Below are 25,144 nucleotides of genomic sequence, written 5' to 3' on the forward strand. Positions count from 1 at the left end.
GCAGTGGCTTTCTCACTTTTTCCTCTGGGAAACTCTTACTCATACTTTAAGACTCAGCCACCATCTCCTTTCTTCACCTCTAAACACGTCCAGATTGGTGTTCTTCCAGAACATCCCCGTGGGTGCCCTGCTGCCTTCGTTCTGCTTTGAATTGTACCTCATCACAGCACAGATGTGTAGTTGTCCACTCTCTCTATTGAGAGCTCTTAGAGGAAGAGGATTGTATCTCGTTTATCCTTTTCTCTCAGCACTTAGCATGATGCCTGGCAGAGGAGGCCTTCTCTAAATGTATGTTAAGATAACCAATGTATAAATACCCTGGGAAAGAGAAACTCAACATGGAGCAGCTTTAAAATGGGATAATTATGACAGTTGTTCAGATTGTTTTCAGTACTATTGAAACTGCTATGTTTTATAATAGAAAGACTAAAAAAATATAAAAATCTCACAGGAAATATTATTTTTACTTGACTAGAAAGAACCACATTAAAACCTTTCTTGATACACTTTTATTTTACTTAGAAAAAGAAGCTTTTTCCCCCCTCCATAATTTTGTAAATTCATAATTCCCTTTCTCAAACTGCAGTTGTCACTGGCATCTTAAATCTGTGAAACCTTACCAATCCCAGTTAAAACAGTGGAGGTAACTATTGTTTGCACTCCAACAACCACTCTCTAGAGTAACTAGAAATTCTTCTAGTTGTATTTTCACAATGTAATTCTGTGAAAAACCCAAGTCCCAAAACAATATACTTTCACAGATAGAAACAGTAGGCACAGCAAGGATGAATCTTCATAAACTTGGGCATCCAGGAAGTATTATCTTATTATTTTTTTTAATATGATGGTCATTCTAAGAACTTAATTTCTACATAAGTAACCCACTCCAGTATTCTTGCCTGGGAAATTCCATGGACAGAGGAACCTGGCGGGCTACAGTCCATTGGGTCGCAAGAGTTGGACACAACCTAGTGACAACCACCACCACCAAGATACTGAAAATGAAAGTTGCAGCATGTAGCTTTCTACCAGAACCAAGTGATGAATTTTATTATCTAAGCTCCAAAGCACGTAATATACCTTCTGGGGAGTTCAAACCAATTTCATGTAAGTTAAGAATCTTATACAAGGTTAATGCATATGATGAATTCTGTGTAAATTAAAATATTGTATAAAGTTCAAAGTGTGTAATATTGTGTTGAACAATAAAAATTTTTAATGTCAAAAATAAATTATTTTTAAATTGTCAGCACTGTGTCTGCCAAACCAAGGATGTCTGCAGGACAGATTCAGCTTTCTGGTAACACATTTGGATCTGTTGATCCATACTTTGATTAATCAGTTTCCAGTGTTTCCTAACATATTTGACACCAGTATACAGGTAAAAGTATGAAAATATTTGTACAGCATATTCAAAGCTTCTTGTTGCCTAGAGGTATCTCAAATGTGGCCTTCTAATGCTTAGTTCTCAGCCCTCCCCCCTGAATTATTGAGGGGTTGAAGAGTTATGTTGGGTACCCCTTCATTGCATCTCTTTGCAGTGCCCACTAGGCATGGCCCAGTCTACAGTAGAAAGCATTGAATAGTGTTTAGAGAAAATGAGATGACAGTAACTTTTGGTGATGGTGTAATAGGGAAGAGGGGATGGTTGGAGGAGAAATCCAAAAATGTGGAGAAGTGTTTGGTAGGAAGCAGGGAGGGTGGCTGGCTAGAACACCTCAGTGAAGAACCTGAGTCCTGAGTGATTGGTGTAATTCCCTTAAAGGTCATTGTACCTCTGAGGCCTGGCACAGAAGCTGACACAGTGAAAGTGAAAGTCACTCAGTCGTGCCCAACTCTTTGTGACCCCAATGGACTGTACGGTCCATGTCATTCTCTAGATCAGAGTACTGGAGTGGGTAGCATTTCCCTTCTCCAGGGGATCTTCCCAACCCAGGGATCAAACCGAGGTCTCACACATTGCAGGCGGATTCTTTATCAGCTGAACCACAAGGGAAACCCAAGAATACTGGAGTGGGTAGCCTATCTCACCAGCGGATCTTCCCAACCCAGGAATCGCACTGGAGTCCCCTGTGTTGCAGGCAGATTCTTTACCACTGAGCTATCAGGGAAGCTGAAATAAAAAGTGCCTAAAAAATGTTTGTTCAATAAATGAAACCAATACCAAAGTGTTGATTCCAGGAGCAGCCTCAGCCCCACCTTGGGGGGATAGGGTGAAAGTAGTTCCTTATCTGTCCCACCCATGAGTACTTAACCTCTCCTTCCTCCTTCTCCTCACCCCTCCTTCCCTGGGGAATTCTTTATCCTTAGGGATCAGACTCTTTTTCTCTTTTTCTATAACCCTTAGAAAATATTCCCAGATTTATGTTTTCTTCCCTCTCTCTCTCTCTCTTTTTTTTTCCCCCCCATGATAAGGTAAAATGAAAGAAAGGAAATGCTAGTTGGTTTAAACCAAGTAAGGATGCACAAAGACTTCTAAGGGATAAGAAAGCCAAAAGACAGAATTACTGGATGGACCCAGCTTCTGGATTTCAACTTCCTTCATTCGCCTTAAAACTGATCTGCTTGAGGACACCCCCTCACTGCACTCCTTTCTCCTCTCTTACCTCCCCTTCCATAATCTCCGTCCGCTCCACCTCCTACATTAAGAAAAAAAAGACTTCCCTCCCTCTGAGATATTACAGCTCTTTGCCTTGGGGTAGAGGAACTTCTGAAGTGCCAGGCAATTTAAATTATTGCTGTGGACAGTGAGCAAGAGGAATAATTATAATAATCCTTTTGAAACTCAAGAGGTTTTCACTTCTTTACTTTCCACAAAATTAAAGGAGGAATTAATTGAGTGGTCAGTTGGTGACTCATTAAAGGTAGTTTTTAATTATCTATTACTATGTGATTTTAATTATATAACTCTTAGAGGCTCAAATAATTGTAGGTTATTGCTATAATAAAACTCCTTTCAATCCCATCTTCTCATTTATGTGAATAAGTTTTTTCAGAGCTTGGACTTTGCTAGTGGCCCAGTGTCTGGGACTCCACATCCCTTGTGCAGGGCTCCTGGGTTCCATCCTTGGCTGGAAAACTGGACCCCACATGCTGCAACTAACTCCTGACACAGTTAAATAAATTAAGTATTTTATTTTAAAAAATAGAAAACAAAATATATGTCTAAATTCTGGCAATATGTAATATTAGCCCATAGATGCATGTTGTTGTAGTTGTTATACAGTCTCTAAGGTGTGTCTGACTCTCTGCAACCCCAGGGACTGAAGCGTACTGGGCTTCCCTGTCCTTCACTGCCTTCCAGAGTTTGTTCAAACTCATGTCCATTGAGTCGGTGATGCTATCTAACCATCTCATCCTCTGCTGCCACAAATGCATACACTAAGTGGAAAAAGGCCCCTTCATGGTAGGTGGTGGTGGTGGTGGTGGTGGTGGTTTAGTCACCAAGTCTTTTCTGACTCTTGCGACCCCATGTACGGTAGCCGACCAGGGTCCTCTGTCCACTGGATTTCCCAGGCAAGAATACTGGAGTGGATTGCCATTTTCTCCTCCAGGGGACCTTCCCGACCCAGGGATTGAACCTGCATTACAGGCAGGTTCTTTACCACTGAGCCACAGGGAAGCTCCTCAGGGTGTGTAGAGTGTGGAGAAATAGGTGAAGGAGATTAAGAGGTACAAATCTCCAGTTATAAAATCAATAAGCCACAGGGATGTAATATTCAGAATAAGGTATATAGTCACTAATACTGTAATAACTTTGTGTGGAGAGAGATGATTCCTAGATTTATCATGGTAATCATTTTATAATGTATACAAATGTCAAATCACTATGTAGTATACCTGAAATCACCATAATATTGTACAGTAACTGTATTTCAACTTTAAAAAGTGAAACCTCATCTGCTTCAGGAAAGTATCAATAAATAATGACTAAAACTTTTTAAATCAACAAGTAGCAATATAAGTATGTTATTTGGACATATGGAGGTAAAAATAGAAGTAGTTGCCTATTGAAAATGGGAAGTGGGGGGAAGGCACGTAATACTTTGTTATATGTCTTCTAGGGCAATTTGATTCTGTTTAAACCCTAAAGAAGCCTTCCCTGGTGGTTCAGATGGTGAAAAACCCGCCTGTTCACCTGCAGAGCAGGAGCCTTGGGTTCTATCCCTGGATTGGGAGGATTTGCCGGAGAAGGGCATGGCAACCCACTCCAGTATTCTTGCCTGGAGAATCCCCATGGACAGAGGACCCTTGCGGGCTGCAGTCCATGGGGTCGCAAAGAGTCTGACATGACTGAGCAACCAACCACGCAAACCATAAAGATGTGTAAAATAGGAAAAGGTATCAAGGCTGTATATTGTCACCCTGCTTATTTAACTTATATGCAGCGTACATCATGAGAAATGCTGGGCTGGATGAAGCACAAGCTGGAATCAAGATTGTTGGGAGAAATATCAATAATCTCAGATATGCAGATGACACCACCCTTATGGCAGAAAGTGAAGAGGAACTAAAAAGCCTCTTGATGAAAGTGAAAGAGGAGAGTGAAAAAGTTGGCTTAAAGCTCAACATTTAGAAAACTAAGATCATGGCATCTGGTCCCATCACTTCATGGGAAATAGACGGGGAGACAGTGGAAACAATGTCAGACTTTATTTTTTTGGGCTCCAAAATCACTGCAGATGGTGATGGCAGCCATGAAATTAAAAGACACTTACTCCTTGGAAGGAAAGTTATGACCAACCTAGACAGCATATTAAAAAGCAGAGACATTACTTTGCCAACAAAGGTCTGTCTAGTCAAGGCTATGGTTTTCCCAGTGGTCATGTATGGATGTGAGAGTTGGACTGTGAAGAAAGCTGAGTGCTAAAAAATTGATGCTTTTGAACTGTGGTGTTGGAGAAGACTCTTGAGAGTCCCTGGGACTGCAAGGAGATCCAACCAGTCCATCCTAGAGGAGATCAGTCCTGGGTGTTCACTGGAAGGACTGATGCTGAAGCTGAACCTCCAGTACTTTGGCCACCTCATGCGAAGAGTTGACTCATTGGAAAAGAGCCTGATGCTGGGAGGGATTGGGGGCAGGAGGAGAAGGGGACGACAGAGGATGAGATGGTTGGATGGTATCACCGACTGGATGGACATGAGTTTGAGTAAGCTCCAGGAGTTGGTGATGGACAGGGAGGCCTGGCGTGCTGCGATTCATGGGGTCGCAAAGAGTTGGACGTGAGTGAGCAACTGAACAGAACTGAACTGATGTTCTTTGATCATTTTAATCTATTTATTAACTGTAATGGTAACTAAATACAAAAGAAAAAATAACAGCTTTATAGAACCAGAGAATATATCAATTTGCATGCAGATTTTTATTGCATTAAGTTGATAGTGATCAATCAAAGATTTTCAAACATCAAAACATGGCATGGGCTTCCCTGATGGCTCAGTGGTAAAGAATCCGCCTGCCAGTGCAGGAGACACGGGTTCAGTCCTTGATCCGGGATGGTCCCCCATGCCGAGAAGCAACGAGCCTGTGTGCTACAGCGACTGAGTCAGTGCTTTCGGCCCGGGGAACCGCTGCAGCTCCTGAAGCCTGTGTGCCCTAGAGCCTGTGACCTGCAGCAAGAGAAGCCCCAGGATGCTCGGGCACCGCAAGTAGAGAGCAAAGTCTGAGCAGCAACAGAGACCCAGCACAGCCAAAACAAAAAGAAATGAATGAATAAATACTTTTTAAATGGTCAGTTAAAAGAAACATATCAATAGTTATGATACTCCAAATCGCATCTTTTGCCATTATTAAAATTTGATGACAAAATTTATATGCCAATTTTAAAAGATATTAGAGAATATAAAGGTTTTCAAAGTTATTTTAGGGATGTTTCAAGCAGAGTCTTAAACACTGCTATTTTAGGAGCCAGGCCCCACATCTTGGGACCAAATAAAATCCTATGTACTTTTTTCAGTGGTTGGAGAGAATCCATCTTTAGTATTGTAATAAATGGTCTTATTTTTCACTTTGGCAGTGGAGCCAATACTAAAGAATGCTGCAAGAAAATCTCAGTAATTAGCTGTCATTCAGATAGGAGAAAATGTCTAGGGTGTTTAGCTTTAAATAACTTCTAAATGCAAATGATTCACAAACTTATAATTCTACCCCAGACCTTTTTTCTGAGTTCTAGATTTACATTTTTAGCTACCTGTGACATATCCACATGGTATCTTCTCACAGGCAATTTGCCAGTGTCATGTCCACATTTACAATTCTGGTGTCATGATTACCCTCCCTGCAACCCCACACTGGTTTCTCTTCTCAGTAAATATCCTTTCCATCAGAGTCTCAGGCACTGTTATCCCTTGCTTCTGTTACAGTGACTGCTGCCACCACTGATACTCCTACATTACTTGGAGTCTAAAATGGGGAAAAAAGAAATGGAAAAAAAAATTAAAACACTACATGATTTCTTTTGTCTTCTTTGAGTCTTAGAGATCCTCTTTCTTTTTCTTGGGCCAGAACTAGAGGCTTCTGGAGTCTCTCTGTGCAGGAGCAGGTCCAGTTCTGGTTTCAGTCTTCCCTGAGTCCAAACTAGGAGATACTGGAAGGGGGAAAAAAAAAACAAAACAAAACAAAACACAGGAAACTCCCTGCTGATTTAGCAGGATTTCACATTCTCATCTTCTTTTCCAACCTGTCTACTATATTACATTTTAGAGCAGTCATTTATTCTGTCCACGTTATATCTCCATTCAGTGGGAAAGACAGGAGGGAGTCACTTACCCTCAACTAGAACCTCTGTATTCTGCATCTTCACTTCTTTTTCACAAGCATTTTCCATTTTATAAAATAGTTAATAGGCACCTACCACACTTTTGATCAGACATTTAAGCTGCTTTCAATTTCTCCCTATTATGAACTATAGTGAATATATACTTAGAACTCAGGAAAATCTCTTTTTATGGGGCTTAGGTCTTCCAAGCAGATTTGTATTATAATGAGACTTCTATTCACCATCAGGATCTCTCTTATATTAAACAAATCTAATAGGTATTAATTTATAAACAAGATCAAGGAACTCTGTTATGGTACAATCAGCAAGATCCCCTGGAGGAAGGCATAGCAACCCACTCCAGCATTCTTGCCTGGAGAATCCCATGGACAGAGGAGCCTGGTGAGCTACAGTCCATGGGGTTGCAAAGAGTCAGACATGACTGAAGCGACTTAGAATGCATGCAACGCAATCCTAGTCTCCAGTTCTGATCATTTTGCTGCATTGTTTATTCTGTGGTGGCAAAGTTTCCATTCATAACTGAAATCTAGAAAGACTTCAAAACTTTAAGTTGAGGTAGTGGTCTAAGTTTTCTTCTTCCAACTCTGATCAAGCAGGTTACCAATGCTCTTCTTCCTGCTCTGCCTGCCCTCTGGTGGAGGTGCCAAAGTGTAGACTGGGAGAGCAAGCCAGCTATAAAAGGGGGTGGGTGTGGGGGAAAGACTGAGTTATGCCTAAATGGCAAACCAGCCCCTGAATAATTAAAGAACCAGTGTATGACTTCATAAACCTCTGTTCCTAGGCTTCTCTAACCTCAAATCGTGTCCCCACAATAGAATCTATCATAAGGCAATTGCTCCCAAACTGGTACTTCTCCATAGATACTGCTCTGCACCTTTGGTTTTGTTGACCTGATAATTCTTACACAGGGAAAACATTTTCTTTCCCAATTTTATATCTGGGAAAAACACAAGTTGGTGAATTAGAAAGAGCTAGGAAGTGAGGGTTCCGTTCCCAGCTCTGTTGTTCAGTCACCCAGTCATGTCCAGCTCTTTGTGACCCCATGGACTGCAGCATGCCAGGTCTCCCTGTCCCTCACTATCTCCCAGAATTTGCCCAAGTTCGTGTTCATTGCACTGGTGGTGCTGTCCAGCCATTTCATCCTCTGATGCCCTCGATCTTTTCCAGCATCAGGGGCTTTTCCAGTGACTCTTCTGTGTAAATCAGATGACCAAAATAATGGAGCTTCAGCTTCAGGATCAGTCCTTCCAGTGAATATTCAGGGTTGATCTCCATTAAGATTGACTGGTTTGATCTCCATGCTGTCCGTAAGACTTTCAGAAGCCTTCTCCAGCACCACAGTGCGAAGGCATCAATTCTTTGGCACTCTGCCTTCTTTACAGTCTGTCTCTCACAGCTGTATGTGACCACTTGGAAGACCATAACCTTGATTATATGAACCTTGGTGGGCAGAGTAATGTTTCTGCTTTTCAACATACCGTATAGGTTTGTCATCACTTTCCTGCCAAGAAGCATTTGTCTGATTTCATGGCTACAGTCACCATCCACAGTGATTTTGGAGCCCAAGAAGAAGAAATCTGTCACTACTTCCACCTTTTCCCCTTCTATTTGCCATGCAGTAATGGGGATGGATGCAGTGATCTTAGTTTTTTTAGTATTTAGTCTTAAGCTGGCTCTTTCACTCTCCTTCTTCACCCTCATCAGGAGGCTCTTTAGTTCATCTTCACTTTCTGCCGTTTAGAGTGATATCATCTGCATATCTGAGGTTGTTGATGTTTCTCCCTCCTATCTTGATTCCAGCTTGTAACTCATCCAGCCCAGCATTTCTCATGATGTGCTCAGCATAGAGGTTAAACAAACAGGGTGACAGCAGATAGCCCTGTCACACTCCTTTCTCGATCTTGAGCCAATCAGTTGTTCCATACAGGGTTCTAACTGTTGCTTCTTCTTTTTTTTAAAATTGTTTAGTTTTTATTTCATAATCATAAATTTAACTTTGCAATCCAGCTAAACTTGGAGGGGGATAAGGAAAATATGGAACCCAAAGAACTGTAGCAAGAGCACAAATAACATAGGATATGTCGAGCAGATGGGGGGAGATGGGGTGCTCTCCTGGGCTACAGAAGGAATGGTCTGGTGGTTAAGTAAAACACAAGTCAAATTTATTAGATTTGTCCACAGTCAGTAATGGTGATCTTCTTGCTGGTCTTGCCATTCCTGGATCCACAGTGCCCCATGGCTTCCAGGATATTCATGCCCTCTTTCATCTTGCCAAAGACCACATGCTTGCCATCCAGACCCTCAGTCTTGGCAGTGCAGATGAAAAACTGAGAACAGTTTGTGTTGGGGCCAGCATTTGCCATGGACAAGATGCCCAGACCTGTATGCTTCAGGATGAAATTCTCATCATCAAATTTCTCACCATAGATGGACTTGCCACCAGTACCATTATGGTGTGTGAAGTCACCACCCTGGCACATAAATCCCGGAATTATTCTGTGAAAGCAGGAACCTTTATAACCAAATCCTTTCTCCCCAGTGCTCAGAGCACAAAAGTTTTCTGCTGTCTTTGGAACTTTGTCTGCAAACAGCTAGAAAGAGACGCAGCGCAAGGGCTTGCCGTCGACAGCAATGTCAAAGAACACGGTGGGGTTGACCATGGCTAGACACGGGAGGCTCCGGGGTGGCAGCATCTGCAAGGCCTAACTGTTGCTTCTTGACCCACGTACAGGTTTCTCAGGAGACAAGTAAGATGGCCTGGTATTCCCGTCTCTCTAAGAACTTTCCAGTTTGTCATGTGCCAAGCAGTCAAAGGCTTTAGCGTAGTCGATGGAACAGAGGGAGATGTTTTTCGAAATTCCCTTGCTTTCTCTGTAATCCAGAAAATGTCGGCAATTTGATCCCTAGTTCCTCTTTCTTTTCTAAACACAGCTTGAACATCTGGAAGTTCTTGGTTCATATAATGCTGAAGCCTAGCATACAAAATTTTAAGCATGATCTTACTAGCTTGGGAGGTGAGTGCAATTGTCTGATGGTTAGTACAGTCTTTTGCACTGCCCTTCTTGGGAATTGGAATGAGGATTGACCTTTTCCAGCCCTGTGGCCGCTGCTGGGTCTTCCAGATTTGCTGATATAATGAATGCAAAACCTTGATGGCATCATCCTTTAGGGATTTGAATAATTCTGCTGGAATTTCATTGCATCCACTTGTTTTATTAACAGCCGTGCTTCTTAAGGCCCACTTGACTTCACACTTCAGAATGTCTGGCTCTTGGAGACCAACCACATCATTGTAGTAATCCTATTCATGAAGAGCTTTTTTCTACAGTTCTTCCATGTATTCTTTCCATCTCTTCTTGATCTCTTCAGTGTCTACTAGGTCTTCACCATTTTTATCCTTTATTGTGTCCATCTTTGGGTGGAATGCTCACTTGATGTTTCCAATTTTCCTGAAGAGATCTCTAGTCTTGTGCTTTTTTGTTGTTTTCTTCTATTATTAACCATTGTTCATTGAAGAAAGCCTTTTTGTCTCTTCTAGCTATTTTTTGGAACTTTGCATTTTAATTGAACGTATCTTTCTCTCTTGCTTTTTGCTTCTCTTCATTCTTCCGCTATTTGTAAAGCCTCCTCAGATAACCACTTGGCCTTCTTGCTTTGCTTTTTCTTGGTTCAGGTGGTTCAGAATCCCAGCTCTAGTACTGCTAATTAGTTGCATACCCTTGGACCAGTCCCCTGAACTCTCCTAGTCTGGGTTTCTTTATTTGTAAATTAAGAACAATATTACTAATGGGTCTATGTGAGGATCAAATGAGGTAATGGTAGTGAAAATGCTTTGTAAACAACAACCACTCCACACCTCTAGGATAATACTAATAGTGTCCACAACTGAATCAATGTTTAGCTTGACTTGGTTGCCTTTGTATTTTAAAGCAAGAAAAAAAATCACTTTATCCTTTTAATCTTTAGCAAATAAATGAAGCCTTTGGGCTTAGATCCGTAGAAGAGGCAAACTTCGTGTCCTGATGTGACCCAGGTCTTTGTGTGTACTCTCTAGATCTCATGTTCATTTTGCTTTTAATTACAGCATTTACAGAGTGGAAACTTTAAAATGACACATTTTAGAACTAGTCATTATTTAGTGACTCTACATTTCAAAAATATTTCTCATGTCTTTAAAATAAATTGTCAAGTTCTTTTGTTATTCAGTTCAGTTTAGTTGCTCAGTTGTATCCAACTCTTTGTGACCCTATGGACACCAGGCTTCCCTGTCCATCACCAGTTCCCAAAGTTTGCTCAATCTCATGTCCGTTGAGTCAGTGATACCATCCAACTATCTCATCCTCTGTCATCCGCTTCTCCTTCTGCCTTCAATCTTTCCCAGCATTAGGGTCTTTTCAAATGAGTCAGTTCTTCACATCAGGTGGCTAAAGTATTGGAGCTTCAGCTTCAGCATCAGTCCTTCCAGTGAATATTCAAGACTGATTTCCTTTATGATGGACTGGTTGGATCTCCTTGCAGTCCACGGGACACTCAAGAGTCTTTTCCAACATCACAGTTCAAAAGAATCAATTCTTCAGCACTCAGCTTTCTTTATGGTCCAACTCTCACATCCATACATGACTAGTGGAAAAACCATAGCTTTGACTAGACGGACCTTTGTTGGGAAAGTAATGTCTTTGCTTTTTAATATGCTGTCTAGGTTGGTCATAACTTTTCTTCCAAGGAGCAAGCATTTCTTTTAATTTCATGGCTGCCGTCACCTTCTGCAGTGATTTTGGAGCCCAAGAAAATCAAGTCTGTCACTGTTTCCATTGTTTCCCCATCTATTTGCCATGAAGTGATGGGACTGGATGCCATGATTTAGTTTTTTGAATGTTGAGTTTTAAGCCAGCTTTTTCACTGTCTTTGTTCACTTTCACCAAGAGGCTCTTTAATTCCTTTTCACTTTTGGTGGTATCATCTGCAAATCTGAGGTTATTGATTTTTCCTCCAGCAATCTTGATTCCAGCTTGTGCTTCATCCACCCCAGCATTTTGCATTATTAATACCCAGCATAGTGCCCAGCTTTATTACTACTTTGGCCTAAATATAAATTTGTTAACAGAGTGATGATAATGGTTTTTAGTTTAGTTTTATTTTTTAAAACATTTCCTTGAAATTGTAATAATTTAAAAGATTTATTTATTTAAACATATTACATGTTTAAGTTAAATTTAAATGTTTAAATTGTATATATATTTTGTTCTGTGTGGCTGAAGAGAAATGTGAAAATATATAGAATTTTTAAAAAATTATTTATTTACTTAATGTCGGGAGAGTGTGTAATTTCCTTGGTTCTGTCTTGCTGCAACAAAGATTTGAAACTGCAGACCAGTGTTGTAGCTTGGTTATGGCTCAGAGTTTTATTCAGTAAGCAAAGAATAGTACACCCTGGAGGCGTGAGGGTGTCCGACCCCAAAGGAGAGGCCTCAAGCCGTGCTGGCTCCCTCTTTTTACAAGTTTTGTTTCCTGCCCCCTGAGCCTGCCCAATGCAAATTAGGCCTGGCCAGGAAGGGGGCGTGTTTGCTTCACCCGAGATTCTCACTCAGGTCTGCGGGTTTTCTTTTGTTCTGTCTTTCACGGAATTTCCCCTTTCTTTGTCTTTCAGCCACCGCCATTTTGGACTCCCTTTTCCTATTCTAACTACTTAACATTTAACTATTTATTCTTGGCTGTGCTGGGCCTTCATTGGTGTTCTGGTTTCTCTCTCATTGCAGCGAGCAGGGGCACTCTCTAGTTGCAGGACATGTACAGCTTCTCATTGCGGTGGCCTCCCTTGTTGTAAAGCACAGACTCTAGGGCATGTGGGTTTCAGTAGCTGTGGCACGTGGGCTCCATAGTCGGGGCTCCCAGGCTCTAGAGCAAAGGCTCAACCGTTGTTGCTCTGTGGCATGTGGAATCTTCCCAGACCAGGGTCAAACCCATGTCTCCTGCATTGGCAGGTGGATTCTTTACCACTGAGCCACCAGGGAAGCCCCAAAATATATGGAATTATATAACTAGAATAATTGGGAGTTCTGTACTCCTTTCCCTCCTGTGCACACAATCTCTCCACACTCCTGCCTCATACTAGAAGAAAAACAACAAAGGTAGTTATCTGAAAAGAGAAAACTGTCAAAGGTGCCTGGTCTGAGTCACCATTATTCTTGCCTCGGTATTCAAAATAGCCACCTATCTGGTTTTCCAGCTTCAATCTGTTCATAAAATAGCAATCAAATGATTCTGTTAACATCCAAGTCAAATAATGCCACTTATATGTTCAGAAATATCCAATGGCCTTTACTCCTCAGTCTTCTTTTCCTGCCCACTCCTTCACTCCCTCAGTCCAACCACACTGGCCTTCTTGACCCCCAGGTCCACTTCAGCCTTGACCTGAAAGATGCTTCCCTCAGGTGTCCACAGGAGTAGTTTCCTCACCTCCTTCAGGTCTATTCACCTTTATGGCAACTTCCTTGTCATCTCTTAAAATTCCAATTCTCACCCCACCCCTATGTTCCTTCCTTTTGTAACAGTTATTACTGAATAATGTAACAATATGTTTATTTATTTCTTTTGTTTATTATCTATCTTCCCCTCACTGACCCAGGAGTGCAAAGGGTTTTTTGTCTGTTTCATTAACTGCTGTATCCTCAAAACCCAGAAGAGTGCCTGGCTCTTAGTAAGTGATCAATAAATGTTTGCTCTATGAATGGGTGAATAAAACAAAGATAAGTCATGGTCTTATTTGATTTGCAACACTTACTTGAAAAATTGCAAAATTTTAATTAAAAATTTTTAAAAAATGACACAGAAGCTTTGAATATCTCCTGAGGATGAGACCTATGACTATAACATCCAAAGCATCAGTGTTCTTTTCCAAATATTTTGGACATTCTATGTCTCAAAAATTAAGATCTCCTTTAATCTAGCACTGTCAAGTCTAATGTAAGTATAACTATGTAAACCACTCCTGATTTGTCATGAAATGAGGAAGAATTGAATTATAATGAAAAATCTGCCCTTTGTTTTCTTTTTTTTACCTTTTCATTTTTTTCTTTTTTAAAAAAGTATTTATTTATTTTAATTGAAGGATAATTAATTTATAGTATTGTGATGGTTTTTGCCAGACATCAGTATGAATCAGCCATAGGTGTACATGTGTCTGCTCCATCCTGATGTCCTCTGTTTTCTTTGGCGCCATAATTTCCTGATGATCTTAATTTTGGCCATCCATTTTCTGACTTCTGTTTCTCTCCGATTTCCAAAATACAGATATTAACAAAGAGTCTTGCTTGTATTTCTTCTCTCACTTGGCATGCTCTTATCCATTTTTATGGCTTCTGTTACCTCCTTTTTTAGATTGCTCTCAAATGTAGAAGTCCAATCTTGACATTTCTTTTCTTTTCTTTTTCAATTTGTTTGTGTATTTATTTGGCTGTGCTGGGTCCCAGTTGCGGCACATGGGATCTTTAGTCGTGGCATGTGGGATCTAGTTCCCCAACCAGGGATAGAACCTGGGCCCCCTGCATTGGAATTTCAGAGTCCTAGCCACTGGAACATAGGGAAATCCCCAACCTTGACATTTCTTATTGGCTCCCAGTTCTACATTGTCCAGGGTGGTTACATCCACCTGGCCGTCTTTCAAGTTCTCAAACCTCTCATATCTAAAATCACATTTACCTTTTTCCTTTGAAATTCTTTTCGATTCCAGTAACCTATTTCTGTTCATGACTCTGCCTTCTTCCAAACTTGGAACTGTTTCCAAGTATTGTAATCATTTGTGACTATTTTTTTTTTCACATTGTCAGGTGTCAAGCCTTGCTGCTTATACTTTTAGAATATCGTTTTAACCATCCTCTTCTTAGCTTTCGGTAGATCGGGGATGGGACCTGAGATTCTGCATTTCTAATATGCTTCTGAATCAAGCTGATGGTGCTGCTGTATTGACTGCACTTTGATAAACAAGGCGCTGCTCTAGGCTGACAGTGGCCATCTGACTTAGTTGCCCACTTCCCAGCCCATGGCCAAATCTGAGACTCAACTCTCTTTCAAAAATAGAGATCAAATATTGCCTAGTCTTGCTTAAAAAGTAAAAAGGTCTTTTCTGTGTCATAGAAGATTTGGAAAGTTACAGAGTCAGAAGATAAAAAATTCAAATCAACCACATTGGTCATTAATACTTTGAGATATGTATTTCCTTTTAGTTGTTTCTATATTGTAAATATACGTTCAGGTTATATCTGTGTTTTTCAGACCCTAAAAGGATTGTTTATCTTTTGTTTCCCAGTGAAAATTTGTTAAGTGTATTGAATCCCCTGACTTACAAAGTAGAATCTGCCTTTTCTATGTGATAAAATGCTTAATGCTCCTTTGCTCAATCTCCCTTACAGCTGGGAACTGAGGACTTGGTACGGCCAAGCAGATGCATCCTCTAGGCTTTGATTCAGGAGCTGGTGACTCACAGCAGCAGGGATGACGCAGAGTCCGCCCTGGCCAGGGCGCGGCGGCGATGGCAGCTGCATCCCGTTCCCGTGGCAGCAGGGCCAGCTGTCCTGGGGCAGCGTGCGGGGTCCGGCATCCGAAGGCTCGGCAGAGCACGCGTGGGCTCGGTGCTTGGCAGCTGCCCTGATGACTTCACAGGAACAGCTCTGCAGGGCGTGTTGGGTGTGGTTCTTGCCCCGTGGTTTGTCTTCCCACCTTTACTTCTTAAATTAGTTTAAAAGTTGAATTAATTTACTGGCAACAAGCACTAATGATGTTAATAATAACTAACTCTCAGATGCTAACAGTAACTGACTCTTGGATATTAACAATAACTAGCTTTGGATGGTGCTTACCGTATGCCAGGCAGATTTCAAAGTGCTTTATGTATATTAATTCATTTAATTTTTACAACAACCCTATGACATATACACTGGTATTATTTCCAGTTTACAGATGATGAAACAGCAGCAGAGAGGACAAGTTCCATGTTCAAGGTCATATGGCTAAATAGCAGCTCTGAAACTCTAATTTAGTCCGTCTTAACCTAGCTCTTAAGAGGTCTGATACATACAACATTTCATATCCTGATTTTCTCATATAATAGGAATTTTGTGAGCATTTCCATGTTCCTCTGAATATTTAAAGTAGTTGTATACTGTTCAATTATAAGGCTGATTCATGATTCATTTAACCAACTTGCTGTTGTTGGACATTAAGTATATCCTGGTGGCAAAACTTTTTTTTCTTGTTTCAGTTAATACCTATGACTGTTTCTCTAAGATAAAGTTCTACGAGTGAAATGCTTGGTCAAAGGGTATTCTGATTGCCTTCCAGAAATATTATTCCAGTTTACACATACAGCAGTGTGTGGGAGCATCCTGTTTTCCTTGAGACCTTATTAGCACTGAATATTATTAACATTTTTAAATTTGTGGTACTGAAACTGATACATAGTTTTCTTTTAAATCCAAAATTCTTTAAATATTTAAAAATACTTTTATTGACCATTTGTTCAGAGTTCTTTTTGTGAATTGACTGCTTTATCACCTGTGGGATAAAGTTGAAACTTAGAAGGCAATTCAAGGCCTTTCTACTCTGACCCCAACTACTTTCTTAATCTGTTCTAAACATTCACCCAACACACCAGTGGGGATTATTTTGTGTTAGTTGAAACCACATGAGGATACTATGTTTGTAGACCAGAAAGTGATTGACTATTGGCAGTTTTATGTGGTTAAACCTTATAAATCTCCAAACGTTTGCTCTCCCACTAGTATTTTCATGAATGTCCTCTGCCTGTCTTTGCTTGGTGAAGTCTTTCGTGTTCTTGATGGGGCTGAGTTCACTGGCATGTTCCCTGCTCCTTTGCATCCATATCCTGTTCGCCTCTCACTGTAGCTGAGGTTGCTGCAAATCACCCTTCTTCATTATTTCCACTCTGTGTCTTTCCTGTCAGAGCTATAGGATGGTCCTAGGGTACTGCGGCTGAATAATGTGTTTGCATCTGTGTGGCAGAGGCCAAGCCCTCTGCTGCTTTTTGCCAGCAGAGACTCTGTCTTGTTTATTTTGGCAGCCACAAAGCTAGCAGAGTTTCAGGCTCATAGCAGATACACAACAAATATCTGTTGACTTGAAGAACCAGTAATGCTAGGGCCCAGAAAGTGCCTTATTAGCCACATATTCATTGTGATTTCCTTCCACATTAAGTAAGGAAGAACAGGTGTAACACTCTCTTGTATCTTCTAATTTGACCGGTTAGTATTGTGTTTGGAATCAGTCCTCCTTATTTTGAATCCTCCATCCTTATAACTTTTTTCCTGTATTTTTGGATGTGATCATTATATTGGAAATCATTGAACATTATATTGGAAGCAAGATTCTCAAGGATGAAAGAACACAGTTCTCTTGCTAGCTAAATAAGTAATCTATGTACTTCTTATTTTTCCCTTTTAACCATATTCACCTTTTTTTCTTGGGTGAACTTTCAGGAACTTTTAGTGACTTCCAGGAAATACTAATGCTAATGCTAAAGTTACTATAACAAGATTCAGGATCATCAAAAGTAAAAATGTTTTTAAATATTAAAAGCATTTCAACTGAGCCTTAAGATAAAGGTTTCTGTTTATAAAAGAGATACATAGTGCATTCAGCTTAAATTGTACTTCAGGAAGAAAATCATGGAATCATATAACTTTAAAGGTAGAGAAGAACTCCCAAGTATGTACTCAATATGTACTGTCTGGTGGAAAAATCCATGTAAGAGTGGAGGAGAGAAGATAACTTTGGCTCCATATTCCCCCACCCAGTTAATTTTCAAATGATATTTCAACCTTTGTTCATCTCTTACCTACATATCCTGCCTTTGCCATGCCTTGAAGAAGTTCAAGTAGAAGCAGTGTCAATGCCAGGCCTTGTGTGTTTTTTTTGTTTTTTGTTTTTTCATTTTTGGCTGTGCTCAGTCCTCATTGCTGTGATGGGTCCTCATTGCTGCGCATGGGCTTTCTCTAGTTGGGGCGAGCAGGGGCTACTCTCTAGTTGCGGTGCCCAGGTTTCTCACTGCGCTGGCTTCTCTTGTCGCCAGCTCTTGCAAGCTCTGGAGTGTGGGCTCAGTAGTTGTGGCACATAGGCCCAGTTGCTCCAAGGCATGTGGAATCTTCCTGGACCAGGGATCAAACCTATGACCCCTGCATTGGCAGGCATACTTTTAACCATTGGACCATCAGGGAAGTCCTCCTTTGTGTTTTTACTCAGAAGGGACTGGATGCCCTGATATTGGCCTTTTCTTTCCTGCTTGGTCATTGGTGTGTGTGTGTTCAGCCTTTTGCCTTTTATAAGTGGGCTCCTCTAGCCAGGGAGCTGGTTCAGTTACCAGACCCAAAGATCCAAAAGGTCTGTTTAAGATTTGATATAGGGGATAGGATGTTACAATGAAGAAGACAGGTATTAATAAATCAGCTACTGACAAGAGTATAGAGAAACTGGAACCCTTCTGTACTGCCTGTGGGAATGAAAAATGGTACAGCTGCTTTGGAAAGCAGTCTGGCAGTTTGTCAAATAGTTAAACATAGAGTTACCATATGATTAAACAATTCCACTTCTAGGTATACAGAAGAGAAATGAAAATATATGTCCACACTAGAGCTTATGCTTGTACATGAATGTTCTTTGCAGTATTATTCAGAATAGCCACAAAGTAGAAAAAAACCTAAATAATCATTAGCTAATGAATAGATAAATAAAATGTGGAGTGTTATTCAGCAATTAATAGGAATGAAGTACTGATACATGCTACAGCATGGATAAACCTTGAAAAGAGGCTGAGTGAAAGAAGCCAGTCATAAAGGACCACACATTGTGTGATTTTATGTGAAATTTCCACATAGGCAATTCTCTACAGATAGGAGGTAGATTAGTGGTTGCCCAGAGTGCTGGCTAAGAGGGGTGAGGTTTCTTTTTGGTATAATGCAAAATTCTAAAATTGATTGTGGTGATATATATACAAGTTTGTTAATATACTAAAAGCCACTAAATTATATACTTTAAATAGGTGAATTGTACAGTATGTGAATTATATGTTAATAAAGTTGTAAAAAGGAAAGAATGTGTCTTCTTTTCTTTTAATTTTGTCTCCTATTACTTCTCTGACTAGTTGGACATTCCCAGCATAATTTCACATTTGCTTTGCCCTTTAATTCCGCTTGAAGTCCAGCCAATAGCTAATGTAACAGGGTAGAAGTTTAACTCACACTACAGCTCAGATGCAAAGAGAAAATGGAAGTTCTTTATTTAGTCTATAATTAGTCTGGCTTTCCTCCTGAAGCCAAACTAATGGATAGTGGGAAAAATGAATGGCATGTTTTGTTACCAGTCTCTGGGAGGCTGCTGGTATGGAAGGGAAGGCTGGAACGCATCTACCTGCTGCTCACACACACTATTCTTGCTGCAACTAGATCCACTCAAATGACCAGTGGACAGTGTGGTGCTCCATATGTATGATTCTGAATTCTTGTCTTGATTCTTGATCCCGTGCCTTACTTTGGCCTCTGTTTTTTATGTGATTCAGGACTTGCTTTGAACTCTGGTTGTGTGTGCTCCGTAACTCATGATGGCTCTTCTGATTACTGGCTCTGTTTTGAGCACGGGCTCCTAGTCAGTGCCTGTGACCTGGGTTTGCTGTAGCTGGTCACAGAGATTCATTGTTTCATTCTCCTAGTCGTGGCTTCTTATGCCACCTCTATGATCAGTAGGAGCTCAGGTGATGAAATGAGCATTTTGTGGTTTTCCAAAGCATTAGAGCTTAATAGAATAGAATGTGTGAGTGCGTGCTAAGTCACTTCAGTTGTGTCTGACTCTGTGACCCCATGGATGTGTAGCCCGCCAGGCTCCTCTGTCCATGGGATTCTCCAGGCAAGAATATTGGAGTGCGTTGCCATGCCCTCCTCCAGGGGATCTTCCCTACCTAGGGATCGAACCCATGTCTCTTATGTCTTTTGCATTGACAGGCAGGTTCTTTACCATTAGTACCTCCTGGGAAGCCCCAATAGAATAGAATACATGCACATATTCCCTTCTTTTGAAACTGTATTTAAAAGCACTCTAAAGTGTTTTAAACAAAATTTGCCATGTTTTTGTAATTTTGTATTAATGATGCTATGAGTACTTTTTTTTTTTTTTTTGGTAATCTTCCTCTCTTTATCTACATCTATATCCATTTTTTTTTTGGCAAGAGGGCTGTTGCAATTTGAATGGAGGGAAGTGTAGAATAGTACCATATTTGTTGGTCTGGAGGGAGATAGCCTATGATCTACATGTGGCTTTTTGTTGTCGTTGTCCTTGCAGTATTATTATTTTTAAATTTATTTTTCATTGGATGTTAATTGCTTTACAATGTTGTGTTGCTTTCTTCCGTAGAATGATGTGAATCAGCCATAAGTATACATATATCCCCTCTCTCTTGAATCCTCCTCCCAGCATTACCCATGCCACCCCTCTAGGTTATATGTACTTTAAAAATGGTTTTAGCTTGACCAACCCAATTCAGTGATGTGATAGTTTGGAAAGCAGTTTGAAGTAATACATTAGTTAAGAAAAATATGTGTGTAAGTGGACTCAAGCAGTTCAAACCTATATTGTTCAAGGGTTAGCTATTTACTGGCTATTTTGAGAAATTTTTTTCTGAAAATTATATGTTACATAAACAACCAAAAGCAAAAGGAAATTCAGAGGTTCTTGATGAAAGTGAATGAAAAGGGTGAAAAAGTTGGCTTAAAACTCAACATTCAAAAAACTAAAATCATGGCATCTGGTCCCATCACTTTATGGCAAATAGATGGGGAAACAATGGAAACAGTGACTTTATTTTCTTGGGCTCCAAAATCGCTACAGATGGTGATGGCAGCCATGAAATTAAAAGATGTTTGCTCCTTGGAAGAAAAGCTATGACCAACCTAGACTGCATATTAAAAAACAGAGACACTACTTTGCCAACAAAGAGCCATCTAGTCAAAGCTATGGTTTTTCCAGTAGTCATGTATGGAGAGTTAGAGCAGAAAGAAAGCTGAGTGCTGAAGACTTGATGCTTTTGAACTGTGGTGGTGGAGAATCTTGAGAGTCCCCTGGACATCAAGGAGATCCAACTAGTCCATCCTAACGGAAATCAGTCCTGAATAGTCATTGGAAGGACTGATGTTGAAACTCCAATACTTTGGCCACCTGATGGGAAGAAATGACTCCTTAGAAAAGACCCTGATGCTGGGAAAGATTGAAGGCAGGAGGAGAAGGGGACAACAGAGGATGAGATGGTTGGGTGGTATCAGTGACTCAACAGACATGAGTTTGAGAAAGCCCCAGGAATTGGTGATGGACAGGGAAGCCTGGCGTGCTGCAGTCCATGGGGTCACAAAGAGTTGAATCGATTGAGGGACTGAACTGAACTGATAAACAACCAAAAATATTTCAAAATTGATATTTATTCAGGACTGAATAGTGTCCTACAGTCTGAGAGCCCATGTGAGGATAGTCTTTTTTTGTTTCTTACCAAATAATATATTGTTTTGGAAGGAAAATTCAAATTTAAAAATATTTAAGAGACTTCCCTGGAAGTTCAGTGGTTAAGACTCCATGCTTCCTCTGTAGAGGGCATGGGCTGATCTCTGGTCAGAGAACTTAAGATTCCACATGCCACATGGTGTATGGCCCCCCATTTAAAAATATATAACATATAAATGCAATTTTTTTTGGCTGTGCCCTGCGGCATGCAGGATTTTAATTTCCCAACCAGGGATTGAACCTGCACCCCCTGCAGTGAAAGCACAGCTTTCACTTAACCACTTAACCACTGGACCACTAGGGAAGTCCTGCATATTGAGTTTACAAAAAGACAAACTTGATTAAAATATTTGATTACTAAATGAATAGGGATTTGAGAATGTATTTTTTTTTAGTAGTTACTTATTTATTTTGCTGTGCCGTGACACATGGGATCTTAGATCTTCTTTGAAGCATGCTGGATCTTTAGTTGCGGCATGTGGGATCTAGTTCCCTGACCAGGGATCAAACCCAGGCCCCCTGCATTGGGATCATGAAGTCTTAGCCAGTGAAACACCAGGGAAGTTTTGAGAATGTATTTTTTTTGGAGAATGTATTTTATAAGATCTTTTATTCAATAGAAGCTATCTATGTGTCTATTATGTACATATATGTAAATTTAAAATTCACAGATATATATGTAAAGATATTAAAAAATGCATATATAGATAAATAATAAATGCATGTATATATTCTTAGGTATATTGCCTAAGATTCAATTGGACATAATTTTCACATTATCACTTAATCAAAATCATACCTGTTAATTTCATAAGTTATACCTGTTAATTCACACAGAAAATGAAAGTTTGATAATGACAGTGTAAATCAGGTGTACTCTTTTGAGTATTTATTACTTATTCAGATATCCAAAAGTATTAAGGAGGTATAAAAAAATGCCCAAGTCATTTCTAACAACACTAAAGCAGTTAGAAGTAATACTAATAAAACATGTGAAATTAAGTAGGTCACTAGACCTAAAAAACTGTTATAATGGTAGACAAAGGACAGCCAAGCAAGAAAAGGAAAATTGAAAATGGGAAGAGCAAAAAGAAGGACTGAGCTAACCAAAGCCCTGGAAGGATCACTGGCAATCAGCATGGAAGAGTATAACACAGGAAGAATATGCTTATACAAGTTAACCGCTGATTGCAAGGACTTTATGTACCGTCCTTACACAGCTCATACCTCTCATTCCATTTGTGCTGATTGGGATACAGATTAGACAGACTGCTGTATCCAAAGGGCCCGACATCTAATGACAGCAGGTAAAATCCAGGGTCTGTAAGGTGGCTTGACTTAGGCCTGAGTGTCTGGGATGGAGGCTCCCTCTATTTTGTGTCTTTTCGATTCTTAAAGATGTTGCCTTTCTCATTCACACCACTGAAAATGGCTCATTACCATACCAACCAAGTCCACATTCCAGCCAGCAGGAAAAGGAAAAGAGGGCACAGAAGGCCTTATGAAACCTGGCATGGTTATCAGAAAGGGAGATGAATGAGAAAGACGCCTGACGGTGTGTCCAATGCAATTTAAGACTACTTCGATTTGGAAATTTAAACAGTCCCGGTAGGCAATATTGTATCTTTCTGGGAAAAAATTATCAATTTCTGAGGTACCCCCATCCATCCTGTTCCTCTCCTGAAGGTTCCTGGTGTAAATGGAAGAGGGATGTGGTTTATGTGTCCCCACTGATGTGGGATGAATTGGAGAGATTCGGCTGCTCACCAGTGTCAGCAGGGTACAGTCATTGAGATGATCTCTTTCCAGGTCACTGTGTAAGAATCGACAAACTCCTCTGCCCTTGATTTTACTTTCACTTGTTCAATACAGTGATTCCTGGACCAGCAGCCTCAGTACCACCTGGGAACTTGTGAGAAATGCAAATTATTGAGTCCTAATCTAGACCTACTGAATCAGAAACTCTAGGGGTGGAGCCCAGCAACTGTGTTTTAACAAATACTATACGTGATTTGAGGCTTATTAAAGTTTGAGAGCCATGATTTATTGCAATTCACTGAAAGGACAAATCAGAATACATGGTTAACTGACTGACTCTGTTATTGTCTTGGTCTCTCTCTTGTTTTTACAATTCCCTGGATCTAAATGAAGTAAGCTTTTTGTTTACTTCCCCTAATGTAATAGACTACTACTGTAAAGCACAAACTTTCAGAGCAACATCCCACAACAAAACAAACCAACAAACAAAACTTGTGGGAATGGGCTCTTTGAGTTTGGTTGGAATAAGTTACTTGGAAAATAACCTGGATTGCTGCATGATTCTATTTTGAGTACCAGAAGCTATTACATTTGCCTTTGCATTCCTTCTTTAAGATACACTAATTTCCAGCTCCCTCCCCTGCTGGATACCATGAACTGACCTTGCCAAGTCATCTTGTCCTCAGGGCGGTAAGAGAAAGCATATTATTTTTCCAAGTATTGCATTAACCGGTTGCACATACTCACTTTTGCCAGGAGTCTACACCTAAATTTGATGAGAATGATGAAGAGGACTGGCTGCCTGCTCCTACATACTCCACAGGAAGAAATAGTACAAGGCAACAAAAACAGAGAAATAGCCAAAATAGAGAATGTCTAATTCTGGCTCTGTTTCTGTCCCAGCATTCTCAGTGAAGTGCAGAGTTTCCCCAGATTATAAAATACAGATAATGTTCTGAATGCAACATTAAATAAAAAGGCATTTGTTTTGATTCATTCTGTGCATAGGAATAATCATTTGTCTTCCTTCTCAGTGTGAGTTAGAGTTTATTCTGCCTGAATAGAAAACAGTTCAGTTTTCATTCATTTAACAGTGGTATGTTTCCTTCAGAAAGAATTCTAGTAATGCCTAGCAAACCAAAAAAAGTGGAATATTAAACTTTTATAATTATTTAAAAACAGTAACTCTATGATACATTAATATGGTTGTAAATTGGAAAATTGTCATTTTTGTGAATAGGGGATTTAGAGAGAGAAGATTCTTGTCTCCACCTAAGCTCTTCTCCATATCTAACCTTTTGAATAGTTGTTTTAAAAATGTAACCTGCACACTCCCCTATCTTGGGGCTTCCCATTGCGTTTAGAGTCCCCTTCAGCTTTCAGGGCTCTGCCCTTGTGTTCTTTTGTGTTCCCCCCCAGTGTCACATCAGGGATTCTCTCCTCAGCCCCCCACCCCCACTCCTGCCCTTTGCTCATTTGGGCTTTCTTGCCGTTTCTTGAAGGAACCACACTCTTTCCCATAGGAGAGCTTCGGGATATGCCCTTTGCCAGGAATGTCCGTTCTCTAACCCTTTACAAGGTTAACTCTTACTTACTCTTAATTTCTCAGAGAATTGTCTCTTACTCAGAAATGTCTCTTCCTATGTAAATTTAGGAGTCTCTCTTACTAACCCTTTGCCTTCATATTGATTGTCACAATTTGTAGTTACGTGGTAATTTGGTGCTTCTTACTGTCTAAGTTAGATTATAAATCCTGTACCATCAGAGATCTTTTCCACTTTGCTTCCAGCATAGTGCCTTGCACACAGGAGGTGTTCAATAATTTTTTTTTTCCAAACCTTTCACTTTTATTTATTTACTTTTGGCTGTACCTCAAGGCATGTGAGATTAGTTTCCTGACCATGGATCCAACCTGTGCCCCTGCATTGGAAGGTGACGTCTTAACCGCTGGACTACCAGCAAAGTCCCTAGGAGGTGTTCAATAAATATTTGATGATTAGATTACCAAGTATGATACAGCAAAATTGGCATTGTAGTTTGAAATGATAATAAATTAT

The 25,144-nt window shown here is 40.3% G+C and overlaps 1 long non-coding RNA gene and 1 pseudogene across 1 annotated transcript in view; one reads left to right on the forward strand and one right to left on the reverse strand.

The window, feature by feature from the left end:
* The window catches only part of LOC122674785, a 69,851-nt gene extending 51,963 nt beyond the window's left edge, over window positions 1-17,888 (forward strand). The window contains exon 5 of the long non-coding RNA XR_006335034.1: window positions 15,188-17,888. This is a non-coding gene — a long non-coding RNA (uncharacterized LOC122674785). The remainder of the gene's footprint in view (window positions 1-15,187) is intronic.
* LOC122674783 lies at window positions 8,738-9,439 on the reverse strand (annotated as a pseudogene).
* Window positions 17,889-25,144: the final 7,256 nt, after the last annotated feature.

Source organism: Cervus elaphus, chromosome 18, assembly GCF_910594005.1.
Source record: "Cervus elaphus chromosome 18, mCerEla1.1, whole genome shotgun sequence".
Taxonomy (NCBI): Eukaryota; Metazoa; Chordata; class Mammalia; order Artiodactyla; family Cervidae; genus Cervus; species Cervus elaphus.